This window comes from Oncorhynchus keta, chromosome 5, assembly GCF_023373465.1.
Source record: "Oncorhynchus keta strain PuntledgeMale-10-30-2019 chromosome 5, Oket_V2, whole genome shotgun sequence".
NCBI classification, from domain to species: Eukaryota; Metazoa; Chordata; class Actinopteri; order Salmoniformes; family Salmonidae; genus Oncorhynchus; species Oncorhynchus keta.
The window spans coordinates 25,438,052-25,451,497 of NC_068425.1; the positions used below are offsets into that span (position 1 = coordinate 25,438,052).

Genomic DNA, 13,446 nt, shown 5'->3' on the forward strand with positions numbered 1-13,446 from the left:
AAGATGGATGACAAATCAGTTTGTAGTACAAAGAGATGAGGATTGAGCCAGAGAGAGTGGAGGAAAAGAGAATGAGGAAAGAGAGATGGATGGATGGCGTTGTTCTCCAAGATGGAGTAGCAGTGCAGATGTGTTTTGTTCGTCCTCTCGTGTACTTTTGTATTTTTTCATATTTTTTTGTGTATATATTTCAATTTGATTTCCAATCTCTTCTCCATTTTAGTTCAATTATACCTTCCGGTAACCTGCCTCACCCAATGTGATACGGAACCGCTATTATTTTTAATTTTTAAACCTTATAGCAAGAACCACCTAGCCATCTGAAGCTAATTAGCTACAAGCTATTTAGCCACTGCTAGCAGCCTTTACCTTCTGCACAGGTACCAGCCCTTTTTTCAGCTTGGATAATTCTCGCCAGCCTACCAGTAACGGAATGTCTCTCCACTACAATGCCGGATTCCTGGCGTAATCCCTGGACCATTCTCCTGATCTTCACAGCTAGCTAGCACCCACCGAGTTACCCAGTACCGAAACTATCCCTGAGGCCCACCTCCCGGCCTACTCAGTTGTTCACCCGGACTCCACCCAAACATGGCTATAACACACTACTCCACCGGGATCTTTGCCGTAAGCTCTGGACCTTGGCACCGGATCACCGCTGCTACCGAGTGGCTATAGTGGCTAACGCCCCTGCCCCGAAGCTAGCACTAGTTAGCCGTGAGCCAGGCGCATCTCCCGGATAGAAAAATAAATTACTACAACTACAATACCTCTTTCGCCATCTGGCGTGGATCCTTAGTCGACACGGCGCCCCGCCGCATCACCACGACAGGTCTGCCGACGAATACTCCATCCGTTGTGCCTTCAACCGGCCTCCGTTGGATGTCGGAGCAGACGCTTCTACTAGCCCCGGGCTACTAACTTTAAATGCCGTCTCGCCCGTGTGCTAGCGTAGTAACGACTACTCCGCAGCTTCCCTGTTCCTTCTATTGCTGCCCCCTGGACCCTATGATCACTTGGCAACATAGCTGATGCCCACTGGACTGTCCATTAATCACGGTACTCCATTCTGCTTATTTATTATTATTATTATTATTTTTATCTGTCGGCCCCAGCTGCGAACTCAGGCTCTGTGTGTTAGTTAACCGACCCTCTCTGCCCAGTCATCGCCATTTTACCTGTTGTTGTTTTAGCTCATTAGCTGTTGTTGTCTTAGTGAGCTCTCCAAATCAACACCTGTGATTACTTTATGCCTCGCTGTATGTCTCGCTCATATGTCAATATGCCTTGTATACTGTTTAGGTTAGTTATCATTGTTTTAGTTTACTGCGGAGCCCCTAGTTCCACTCATTATACCTCTGATACCTCCTTTGTCCCACCTCCTCACCCATTATAACCAGCTTATCCAGAGATACAACCTCTCTTATCATCACTCAGTGCCTGGGCTTACCTCCGCTGTACCCGCACCCCACCATACCCCTGTCTGTACATTATGCCCGGAATCTATTCTACCACGCCCAGAAATCTGCTCCTTTTATTCTTTGTCCATAACGCCCTAGGCAACCAGTTTTGATAGCCTTTAGCCGTACCCTCATCCTACTCCTCCTCTGTTCCTTGGGTGATGTGGACGTAAACCCAGGCCCTGCATGTCCCCAAGCACCCTCATTTATTGACTTATGTGATCGAAAAAGCCTTGGTTTCATGCACGTCAACATCAGAAGCCTCCCCCCTAAGTTTGTTTTACTCACTGCTTTAGCACACTCCGCCAACCCTGATGTCCTTGCCGTGTCTGAATCCTGGCTTAGGAAGGCCACCAACCATTCTGAGATTTCCATACCCAGCTACAACATTTTCCGTCAAGATAGAACTGCCAAAGGGAGAGCAGTTGCAATCTACTGCAGAGATAGCCTGCAAAGTTCTATCATACTTTCCAGGTCTATACCCAAACAGTTTGAACTTCTAATTAAAAAAAATTAACCTCTCCAGAAATAAGTCTCTCACTGTTCCCATTTGCTATCGACCCCCCTCCTCTCCCAGCTGTGCCCTGGACACCATTTGTGAATTGATCGCCCCCCATCTAGCTTCAGAGTTCGTTCTGTTAGGTGACCTAAACTGGGATATGCTTAACACCCCGGCAGTCCTACAATCTAAGCTAGATGCCCTCAATCTCACACAAATCATCAAGGAACCCACCAGGTACAACCCTAAATCCGTTAACATGGGCACCCTCATAGACATTATCCTGACCAACTTGCCCTCCAAAATACACCTCCGCTGTTTTCAATCAGAATTTCAGCGATCACTGCCTCATTGTCTGTATCCGCTATGCGTCCGCGGTCAAACGACCACCCCTCACCAGGATGCCTGGTCATTCTTTAAAAGTAATTTCCTCACCATCTTAGATAAGCATGCCCTGTTCCAAAAAATGTAGAACGAAGAACAGATATAACCCTTGGTTCACTCCAGACCTGACTGCACCCGACTAGAGTGCAAAAACATCTTGTGGCGGACTGCAATAGCATCGAATAGTCCCCACGATATGCAACTGTTCAGGGAAGTCAGGAACCCTAGACCCAAACTGTTACAGACTTATATCCATCCTGCCCTGCCTATCTAAAGCCAAGTTAATAAACAGATCACTGACCATTTCGAATCCCACCCTACCTTCTCCGATGTGCTTCCGAGCTGGTCACGGGTGCACCTCAGCCACGCTCAAGTTAGTAAGCGATATCATAACCGCCACCGATAAAAGACAGTACTGTGCAGCTGTCTTCATCGACCTGACCAAGGCTTTCGACTCTGTCAATCATCGTATTCTTATCGGCAGACTCAATAGCCTTGGGTTTTGTAATGACTGCCTCGCCTGGTTCACCAACTACTTTTCAGACAGAGTTCAGTGTGTCAAATCGGATGGCATGTTGTCCGGACCTCTGGCAGTCTCTATGGGTGTACCACAGGGTTCAATTCTTGGGCCGACTCTTTTCTCTGTATATATCAATGATATCGCTCTTGCTGCGGGCAATTCCCTGATCCACCTCTGCACAGACGACACCATTCTGTATACTTCTGGCCCTTCCTTGGACACTGTGCTAACTAACCTCCAAACGAGCAATGCCAAACAACACTCCATACGTGGCCTCCAACTGCTCTTAAACGCTAGTAAAACCAAATGCATGCTTTTCAACCGTTCGCTGCCCGCACCCGCCTGCCCAACCAGCATCACGGTTCCGACCTAGAATATGTGGACAACTATAAATACCTAGGTTTCTGACTAGACTGTAAACTCTCCTTCCAGACTGATATTAAACATCTCCAATCAAAAATCAAATCTAGAATCGGCTTTCTATTTCGCAACAAAGCCTCCTTCACTCACGCAGCCAAACTTACCCTAGTAAAACTGACTATCCTACCGATCATCGACTTCGTCATCTACAAAATAGCTTCCAACACTCTACTCAGCAAACTGGATGCAGTCTATCACAGTGCCATCCATTTTGTTACCAAATCACCTTATACCACCCACCACTGCGACCTGTATGCTAGTCGGCTGGCCCTCGCTACATATTCGTCGCCAGACCCACTGGCTCCAGGTCATCTATAAGTCTATGCTAGGTAAAGCTCCGCCTTATCTCAGCTCACTGGTCACTATAACAACACCCACCCGTAGCACTCGCTCCAGCAGGTATATCTCACTGATCATCCCCAAAGCCAACACCTCATTTGGCTGCCTTTCCTTCCAGTTCTCTGCTGCCAGTGACTGGAACAAATTGCAAAAATCGCTGAAGTTGGAGACTTTAATTTCCCTCACTAACTTTAAACATCAACTATCTGAGCAGCTAACCGATCGCTGCAGCTGTACATAGTCCATCTGTAAATAGCCCACCCAATCTACCTACCTCATCCCCATACTGTTTTTATTTTATTTACTTTTCTGCTCTTTTGCACACCAGTATCTCTACTTGCACATCATCATCTGCTCATTTATCACTCCAGTGTTAATCTGCTAAATTGTAACTATTCGCTCATATGGCCTATTTATTGCCTACCTCCTCATGCCTTTTGCACACACTGTATATAGACTTTATTTTTTCTACTGTGTCATTGATTTGTTTATTGTGTTATTGGCTCGTTTATTGTTTACTCCATGTGTAACTCTGTGTTGTTGTCTGTGTCACACTGCTTTGCTTTATCTTGGCCAGGTCGCAGTTGCAAATGAGAACCTGGTTAAATAAAGGTGAAATAAAAAAGAGAGGAAATCAATGGGGGTGGGTGTTTGAATGTTCTTTATCTTTAATATTCTGTTTTGTCCACGTCAGTGGTTTTTAAACTAATATGTCTTTGGGTGAAGTCATTGTGTATTCTAAGAACATATTTCTGTCTAGATCATATTTCTTTCTGAGTAGGGTGGGAGAGAGAAGAGGGAGAGCGAGAAGGAGGGAGGAAAGGGAGAGTTTTGTGGTGGAGAAGAAATACACAGACCAACAAGAGGAGGGTCTGCAGGGTGAAGTTGCTAAGCAACCCACTTTTCCCCCTGCATGTAGAAAATGAAGGCTTGTTTAACTGGCATTGCAGAGAGAGTGTCAGAAATGGAGAAAAAATACACTGAGAGTGTGAGGAGAGAGAGACAGAGCAATGGAAAGGAAAATGATGAGAGCAGGATATACACAGTTCCGAGAAAGCTGTTTTAGGCATGGGAGAGAACGCGTACGTGTGTGTTTGTGCGCATGTTTGTGTGCGCGCACATGCACGTGTGTGTGTGTGGGTGTGTGTGTGTGTCTGTGTGGCCGTGTGATCATTCCTATGGTCTGGTGTGTTTTACAGAGGCTGCCCTAAAGCCAAGCAGCTCTACCACCACTGTACACTACACAGACATCTACAGAGATCAGCCTCAGTAGGACAGTCCTGTACTATTTATAACTGACCTAGCTAACACCAGAAATGCACACTGTCTAAACATTATTATGGGCTTTTTCACCCGTAACATTAGGCCTATTCCTATCTGAATTCTCCCTTTCTTTTGATCTCTCCTGCCTCCTGTTTCTGTCTTAATTCTCTCTCTCCTTCCTCTCCTCTCTCATTCCCCCTCTCTTTTTCTCCACCTCCATTCAGCAGCTGCAGGTCTTTGGCAGGCAGACAGCTCTAATGTTTCTCTGGGTGTCTTGTTGTTCCCTGTTTGGCCCCAGCAGACAGGCAGACAGGAAGCTTTGAGTCATGCTCTGGCGGCTCTCATTCTCGCTCCCATTAGTCACTGTGCAGCAGAGCTGTGTGCTAATCAACCTTAGCTGGCACTGCACTCGCCCGCTGTATGCCTGTCTGCTGAATCTCTCTCTCTCTCTCTCTCTCTCTCTCTCTCTCTCTCTCTCTCTCTCTCTCTCTCTCTCTCTCTCTCTCTCTCTCTCTCTCTCTCTCTCTCTCTCTCTCTCTCTCTCTCACACTCACTCACTCACTCACTCACTCATATAGACCGTCTTAATCCCCAGCGCTCTCTTACATCTTTCCAAATCTCTTGCCTTCTCCACGTCCTCCTCTTTTACCTCTCAACAGTATGTGAGGTTAAGGTACTCCATGCTGCTGTATATATAGCCTAGTCTCCAGCTGTGCACCACCGACGTCCAAGGTAGTTCAGACTGGCCTGCCATAGGTTGAACATCTCAGCTAGCAGTCTATGTGGGGATTGTAAATGAGGCTACTGTATGCTGAGTGGTATGTTGAGCACACAGAACCTGTGAGATGTAGTAACTGTCAGCTGTTTGTAATGCATATTGACCTGAGGTAAAAAAAACATTTTTCTTTAAAGACTGGCTTATTCGTGTCCTGCTGGGAGGAACTCTTCTGTGTTTAATCATAGTCACTATCAGAAAATGGAAATTTGTGTGACTTTCCAAAGGTGCAATGTCTCATGGACATAGAGTCCTATTTCTGTAAGGGGGAATTGGTCACAGGAGACAGCCTGTGTTTCTCTGTTTCACTGTAAATCGTTTTTACTCTAACTCATAGATATTTACCTGTCTAGTGAAAACTGCTTCCCTCATAAAACCAGCCAGCCCAGTAATGTGTGTAGGGCCTATATGTAGTGTGTCTCTTCTTAAACCAGCCAGCCCAGTAATGTGTGTAGGGCCTATATGTAGTGTGTCTCTTCTTAAACCTGCCAGCCCAGTAATGTGTGTAGGGCCTATATGTAGTGTGTCTCTTCTTAAACCTGCCAGCCCAGTAATGTGTGTAGGGCCTATATGGAGTGTGTCTCTTCTTAAACCTGCCAGCCCAGTAATGTGTGTAGGGCCTATATGTAGTGTGTCTCTTCTTAAACCTGCCAGCCCAGTAAAGTGTGTAGGGCCTATATGTAGTGTGTCTCTTCTTAAACCTGCCAGCCCAGTACAGTGTGTAGGGCCTATATGTAGTGTGTCTCTTCTTAAACCTGCCAGCCCAGTAAAGTGTGTAGGGCCTATATGTAGTGTGTCTCTTCTTAAACCTGCCAGCCCAGTAAAGTGTGTAGGGCCTATATGTAGTGTGTCTCTTCTTAAACCAGCCAGCCCAGTAAAGTGTGTAGGGCCTATATGTAGTGTGTCTCTTCTTAAACCTGCCAGCCCAGTAAAGTGTGTAGGGCCTATATGTAGTGTGTCTCTTCTTAAACCAGCCAGCCCAGTAAAGTGTGTAGGGCCTATATGTAGTGTGTCTCTTCTTAAACCTGCCAGCCCAGTAAATTGTGTAGGGCCTATATGTAGTGTGTCTCTTCTTAAACCTGCCAGCCCAGTAAAGTGTGTAGGGCCTATATGTAGTGTGTCTCTTCTTAAACCTGCCAGCCCAGTAAAGTGTGTAGGGCCTATATGTAGTGTGTCTCTTCTTAAACCAGCCAGCCCAGTAATGTGTGTAGGGCCTATATGTAGTGTGTCTCTTCTTAAGCCTGCCAGCCCAGTAAAGTGTGTAGGGCCTATATGTAGTGTGTCTCTTCTTAAACCTGCCAGCCCAGTAAAGTGTGTAGGGCCTATATGTAGTGTGTCTCTTCTTAAACCTGCCAGCCCAGTAATGTGTGTAGGGCCTATATGTAGTGTGTCTCTTCTTAAACCTGCCAGCCCAGTAAAGTGTGTAGGGCCTATATGTAGTGTGTCTCTTCTTAAACCAGCCAGCCCAGTAAAGTGTGTAGGGCCTATATGTAGTGTGTCTCTTCTTAAACCAGCCAGCCCAGTAAAGTGTATAGGGCCTATATGTAGTGTGTCTCTTCTTAAACCTGCCAGCCCAGTAAAGTGTGTAGGGCCTATATGTAGTGTGTCTCTTCTTAAACCAGCCAGCCCAGTAAAGTGTGTAGGGCCTATATGTAGTGTGTCTCTTCTTAAACCTGCCAGCCCAGTAAAGTGTGTAGGGCCTATATGTAGTGTGTCTCTTCTTAAACCTGCCAGCCCAGTAAAGTGTGTAGGGCCTATATGTAGTGTGTCTCTTCTTAAACCAGCCAGCCCAGTAAAGTGTGTAGGGCCTATATGTAGTGTGTCTCTTCTTAAACCTGCCAGCCCAGTAAAGTGTGTAGGGCCTATATGTAGTGTGTCTCTTCTTAAACCAGCCAGCCCAGTAAAGTGTGTAGGGCCTATATGTAGTGTGTCTCTTCTTAAACCTGCCAGCCCAGTAAAGTGTGTAGGGCCTATATGTAGTGTGTCTCTTCTTAAACCAGCCAGCCCAGTAAAGTGTGTAGGGCCTATATGTAGTGTGTCTCTTCTTAAACCTGCCAGCCCAGTAAAGTGTGTAGGGCCTATATGTAGTGTGTCTCTTCTTAAACCAGCCAGCCCAGTAAAGTGTGTAGGGCCTATATGTAGTGTGTCTCTTCTTAAACCTGCCAGCCCAGTAAAGTGTGTAGGGCCTATATGTAGTGTGTCTCTTCTTAAACCTGCCAGCCCAGTAAAGTGTGTAGGGCCTATATGTAGTGTGTCTCTTCTTAAACCAGCCAGCCCAGTAAAGTGTGTAGGGCCTATATGTAGTGTGTCTCTTCTTAAACCTGCCAGCCCAGTAAAGTGTGTAGGGCCTATATGTAGTGTGTCTCTTCTTAAACCTGCCAGCCCAGTAAAGTGTGTAGGGCCTATATGTAGTGTGTCTCTTCTTAAACCTGCCAGCCCAGTAAAGTGTGTAGGGCCTATATGTAGTGTGTCTCTTCTTAAACCTGCCAGCCCAGTAAAGTGTGTAGGGCCTATATGGAGTGTGTCTCTTCTTAAACCAGCCAGCCCAGTAAAGTGTGTAGGGCCTATATGTAGTGTGTCTCCTCTTAAACCTGCCAGCCCAGTAAAGTGTGTAGGGCCTATATGTAGCGTGTCTCTTCTTAAACCTGCCAGCCCAGTAAAGTGTGTAGGGCCTATATGTAGTGTGTCTCCTCTTAAACCAGCCAGCCCAGTAAAGTGTGTAGGGCCTATATGTAGTGTGTCTCTTCTTAAACCAGCCAGCCCAGTAAAGTGTGTAGGGCCTATATGTAGTGTGTCTCTTCTTAAACCAGCCAGCCCAGTAAAGTGTGTAGGGCCTATATGTAGTGTGTCTCTTCTTAAACCAGCCAGCCCAGTAAAGTGTGTAGGGCCTATATGTAGTGTGTCTCTTCTTAAACCTGCCAGCCCAGTAAAGTGTGTAGGGCCTATATGTAGTGTGTCTCTTCTTAAACCTGCCAGCCCAGTAAAGTGTGTAGGGCCTATATGTAGTGTGTCTCTTCTTAAACCTGCCAGCCCAGTAAAGTGTGTAGGGCCTATATGTAGTGTGTCTCCTCTTAAACCAGCCAGCCCAGTAAAGTGTGTAGGGCCTATATGTAGTGTGTCTCTTCTTAAACCTGCCAGCCCAGTAAAGTGTGTAGGGCCTATATGTAGTGTGTCTCTTCTTAAACCTGCCAGCCCAGTAAAGTGTGTAGGGCCTATATGTAGTGTGTCTCTTCTTAAACCTGCCAGGTTAGACAGGTTGTGTGTATCTGAGCACTACTGTAGTAGGGTTGTAAGGTTAGACAGGTTGTGTGTATCTGAGCACTACTGTAGTAGGGTTGTAAGGTTAGGCAGGTTGTGTGTATCTGACCACTACTGTGTTAGGGTTGTAAGGTTAGACAGGTTGTGTGTATCTGACCACTACTGTAGTAGGGTTGTAAGGTTAGACAGGTTGTGTGTATCTGACCACTACTGTGGTGGGGTTGTAAGGTGAGACAGGTTGTGTGTATCTGACCACTACTGTAGTAGGGTTGTAAGGTTAGACAGGTTGTGTGTATCTGACCACTACTGTGGTAGGGTTGTAAGGTTAGACAGGTTGTGTGTATCTGACCACTACTGTAGTAGGGTTGTAAGGTTAGACAGGTTGTGTGTATCTGACCACTACTGTGGTAGGGTTGTAAGGTTAGACAGGTTGTGTGTATCTGACCACTACTGTAGTAGGGTTGTAAGGTTAGACAGGTTGTGTGTATCTGACCACTACTGTGGTGGGGTTGTAAGGTTAGACAGGTTGTGTGTATCTGACCACTACTGTAGTAGGGTTGTAAGGTTAGACAGGTTGTGTGTATCTGAGCACTACTGTGGTAGGGTTGTAAGGTTAGACAGGCTGTGTGTATCTGACCACTACTGTAGTAGGGTTGTAAGGTTAGACAGGTTGTGTGTATCTGACCACTACTGTGGTAGGGTTGTAAGGTTAGACAGGTTGTGTGTATCTGACCACTACTGTGGTGGGGTTGTAAGGTGAGACAGGTTGTGTGTATCTGACCACTACTGTAGTAGGGTTGTAAGGTTAGACAGGTTGTGTGTATCTGACCACTACTGTGGTAGGGTTGTAAGGTTAGACAGGTTGTGTGTATCTGACCACTACTGTGGTAGGGTTGTAAGGTGAGACAGGTTGTGTGTATCTGACCACTACTGTAGTAGGGTTGTAAGGTTAGACAGGTTGTGTGTATCTGAGCACTACTGTAGTAGGGTTGTAAGGTTAGACAGGTTGTGTGTATCTGAGCACTACTGTAGTAGGGTTGTAAGGTTAGACAGGTTGTGTGTATCTGAGCACTACTGTAGTAGGGTTGTAAGGTTAGACAGGTTGTGTGTATCTGAGCACTACTGTGGTAGGGTTGGAAGGTTAGACAGGTTGTGTGTATCTGAGCACTACTGTGGTAGGGTTGTAAGGTGAGACAGGTTGTGTGTATCTGACCACTACTGTGGTGGGGTTGTAAGGTTAGACAGGTTGTGTGTATCTGAGCACTACTGTGGTAGGGTTGGAAGGTTAGACAGGTTGTGTGTATCTGACCACTACTGTGGTAGGGTTGTAAGGTTAGACAGGTTGTGTGTATCTGAGCACTACTGTAGTAGGGTTGTAAGGTTAGACAGGTTGTGTGTATCTGAGCACTACTGTAGTAGGGTTGTAAGGTTAGGCAGGTTGTGTGTATCTGACCACTACTGTGTTAGGGTTGTAAGGTTAGACAGGTTGTGTGTATCTGACCACTACTGTGGTGGGGTTGTAAGGTGAGACAGGTTGTGTGTATCTGACCACTACTGTAGTAGGGTTGTAAGGTTAGACAGGTTGTGTGTATCTGACCACTACTGTGGTAGGGTTGTAAGGTTAGACAGGTTTTGTGTATCTGACCACTACTGTAGTAGGGTTGTAAGGTTAGACATGTTGTGTGTATCTGACCACTACTGTGGTGGGGTTGTAAGGTTAGACAGGTTGTGTGTATCTGACCACTACTGTAGTAGGGTTGTAAGGTTAGACAGGTTGTGTGTATCTGAGCACTACTGTGGTAGGGTTGTAAGGTTAGACAGGTTGTGTGTATCTGACCACTACTGTAGTAGGGTTGTAAGGTTAGACAGGTTGTGTGTATCTGACCACTACTGTGGTAGGGTTGTAAGGTTAGACAGGTTGTGTGTATCTGACCACTACTGTGGTGGGGTTGTAAGGTGAGACAGGTTGTGTGTATCTGACCACTACTGTAGTAGGGTTGTAAGGTTAGACAGGTTGTGTGTATCTGACCACTACTGTGGTAGGGTTGTAAGGTTAGACAGGTTGTGTGTATCTGACCACTACTGTGGTAGGGTTGTAAGGTGAGACAGGTTGTGTGTATCTGACCACTACTGTAGTAGGGTTGTAAGGTTAGACAGGTTGTGTGTATCTGAGCACTACTGTAGTAGGGTTGTAAGGTTAGACAGGTTGTGTGTATCTGAGCACTACTGTAGTAGGGTTGTAAGGTTAGACAGGTTGTGTGTATCTGACCACTACTGTGGTAGGGTTGTAAGGTTAGACAGGTTGTGTGTATCTGACCACTACTGTGGTAGGGTTGTAAGGTGAGACAGGTTGTGTGTATCTGACCACTACTGTAGTAGGGTTGTAAGGTTAGACAGGTTGTGTGTATCTGAGCACTACTGTAGTAGGGTTGTAAGGTTAGACAGGTTGTGTGTATCTGAGCACTACTGTAGTAGGGTTGTAAGGTTAGACAGGTTGTGTGTATCTGACCACTACTGTAGTAGGGTTGTAAGGTTAGACAGGTTGTGTGTATCTGACCACTACTGTAGTAGGGTTGGAAGGTTAGACAGGTTGTGTGTATCTGAGCACTACTGTGGTAGGGTTGTAAGGTGAGACAGGTTGTGTGTATCTGACCACTACTGTGGTGGGGTTGTAAGGTTAGACAGGTTGTGTGTATCTGAGCACTACTGTGGTAGGGTTGGAAGGTTAGACAGGTTGTGTGTATCTGAGCACTACTGTGGTAGGGTTGGAAGGTTAGACAGGTTGTGTGTATCTGACCACTACTGTGGTAGGGTTGGAAGGTTAGACAGGTTGTGTGTATCTGAGCACTACTGTGGTAGGGTTGGAAGGTTAGACAGGTTGTGTGTATCTGAGCACTACTGTAGTAGGGTTGGAAGGTTAGACAGGTTGTGTGTATCTGAGCACTACTGTGGTAGGGTTGTAAGGTTAGACAGGTTGTATGTATCTGATCACTACTGTAGTAGGGTTGGAAGGTTAGACAGGTTGTGTGTATCTGAGCACTACTGTAGTAGGGTTGGAAGGTTAGACAGGTTGTGTGTATCTGAGCACTACTGTAGTAGGGTTGGAAGGTTAGACAGGTTGTGTGTATCTGAGCACTACTGTAGTAGGGTTGGAAGGTTAGACAGGTTGTGTGTATCTGAGCACTACTGTGGTAGGGTTGGAAGGTTAGACAGGTTGTGTGTATCTGAGCACTACTGTGGTAGGGTTGGAAGGTGTGACATTACTCCTGTGGGTTTTTCTGATCATCATATTGTTACTGCTGATATTCACTTGTCCTGTCCATGAAGGTCATCCCCTTATTGGTTTTTTAATGTTAAGTTATTACATGACGCCATATTTTGTGAAAAGTTTTAGTTGTCTTGGCGAAAAATGTAGGGTTATTAAATGTAATTTTGAGTCTGTGAGACAATGGTGGGAGGCTGGGAAGGCCCACATCCATGTGTTTTGTCAACAGTATGCTGCTCTGGTATTGAAGTTTAAGAAACTGTCAGGGCCCTTGAACAAGACATCACATCTATTGAATTGAAGTTGCTCACTCAGAACGACCCTGGACCAGTCATAAACTTACAGGACAAAAGACATCAACTGAGGTCGTTTCTTACATGAAAGAATGAAGGGTGCCTTGATTAGGTTCTGCTTTGCTACTCTCATGGACATGGATGCTCCTAGATTTTTTTCATACCGAGGGCAGTCTACATTGCAATGCAAACAGATGGTCTGCCTTCGTGTCCCTGATGGGAAGGTGACCACGGATGACGGTGAGATGCACCAACATGCTGGGATTTCTACTCTGCCCTCTACAAGGCGGAGGATTGTGATCCTCTGTGAGCTGAACAGTTGTTACATGGACTTCCTCAATTGGGCCCCGAGCAGAGAGCTGCTTTGGACACTGACATTACTCTGCAGGAGCTGTCCACTACAGTTATAAAGCTCTCATCAGGCCGAGCCCCTGGCATTGGCCTGATGCACTTTTGGGGGGGATTTTTATGATGTGGTGTGTGAATCTTTTCAATTCCTGTCAACGTGCTGTGCCTTCATTGTTGCTGAAAAATGGGGATTTGGCTCTTAAAAAACTGGAGACCTGTTGCATTGCTGTGTGCATAATATAAAATGACATCTAAGTGTCTCAAACAGGTTGAAAGAATAAGTCTCACAGTCTTACTGTGTGCCTAAACACTATTGTTGATAACTTGTTTCTAATAAGATGTTTTAGACATTTGTAAACTGTCTGATGTGAATGTGAGTTTACTTTCTTTGGATCAGGAGAAGGCTTTTCACCATGTGGACCACCAGTACTTGTTCAAAACAATGAAAGCCTTTGGGTTTGGGGATGTTATTTTTTCTCTTGGATGAGTTTACTGTATGATGGGGCCTCATGTATGGTGAAGGCGGGGGGTGGCTTGAGTTGCCCATCCCTGTCCAAAGGGGTATAAGGCAGGGATGCCCAATTTCAGGACAGTTATATTGTCTGGCAATTGAACCAATGCT

At 45.9% G+C, this 13,446-nt stretch overlaps 1 protein-coding gene and 1 long non-coding RNA gene across 3 annotated transcripts in view; both read left to right on the plus strand.

The window, feature by feature from the left end:
- LOC118374090 (acid-sensing ion channel 2) overlaps positions 1-13,446 on the plus strand; it is a 558,305-nt gene that overhangs the window by 102,986 nt on the left and 441,873 nt on the right. The gene's annotated exons all lie outside the window — the stretch shown is intronic.
- Positions 10,485-10,980, plus strand: LOC127930088 (uncharacterized). The gene is made up of 3 exons (XR_008136676.1): positions 10,485-10,538; positions 10,731-10,835; positions 10,884-10,980. It is a non-coding gene; the product is annotated as an uncharacterized LOC127930088 (long non-coding RNA).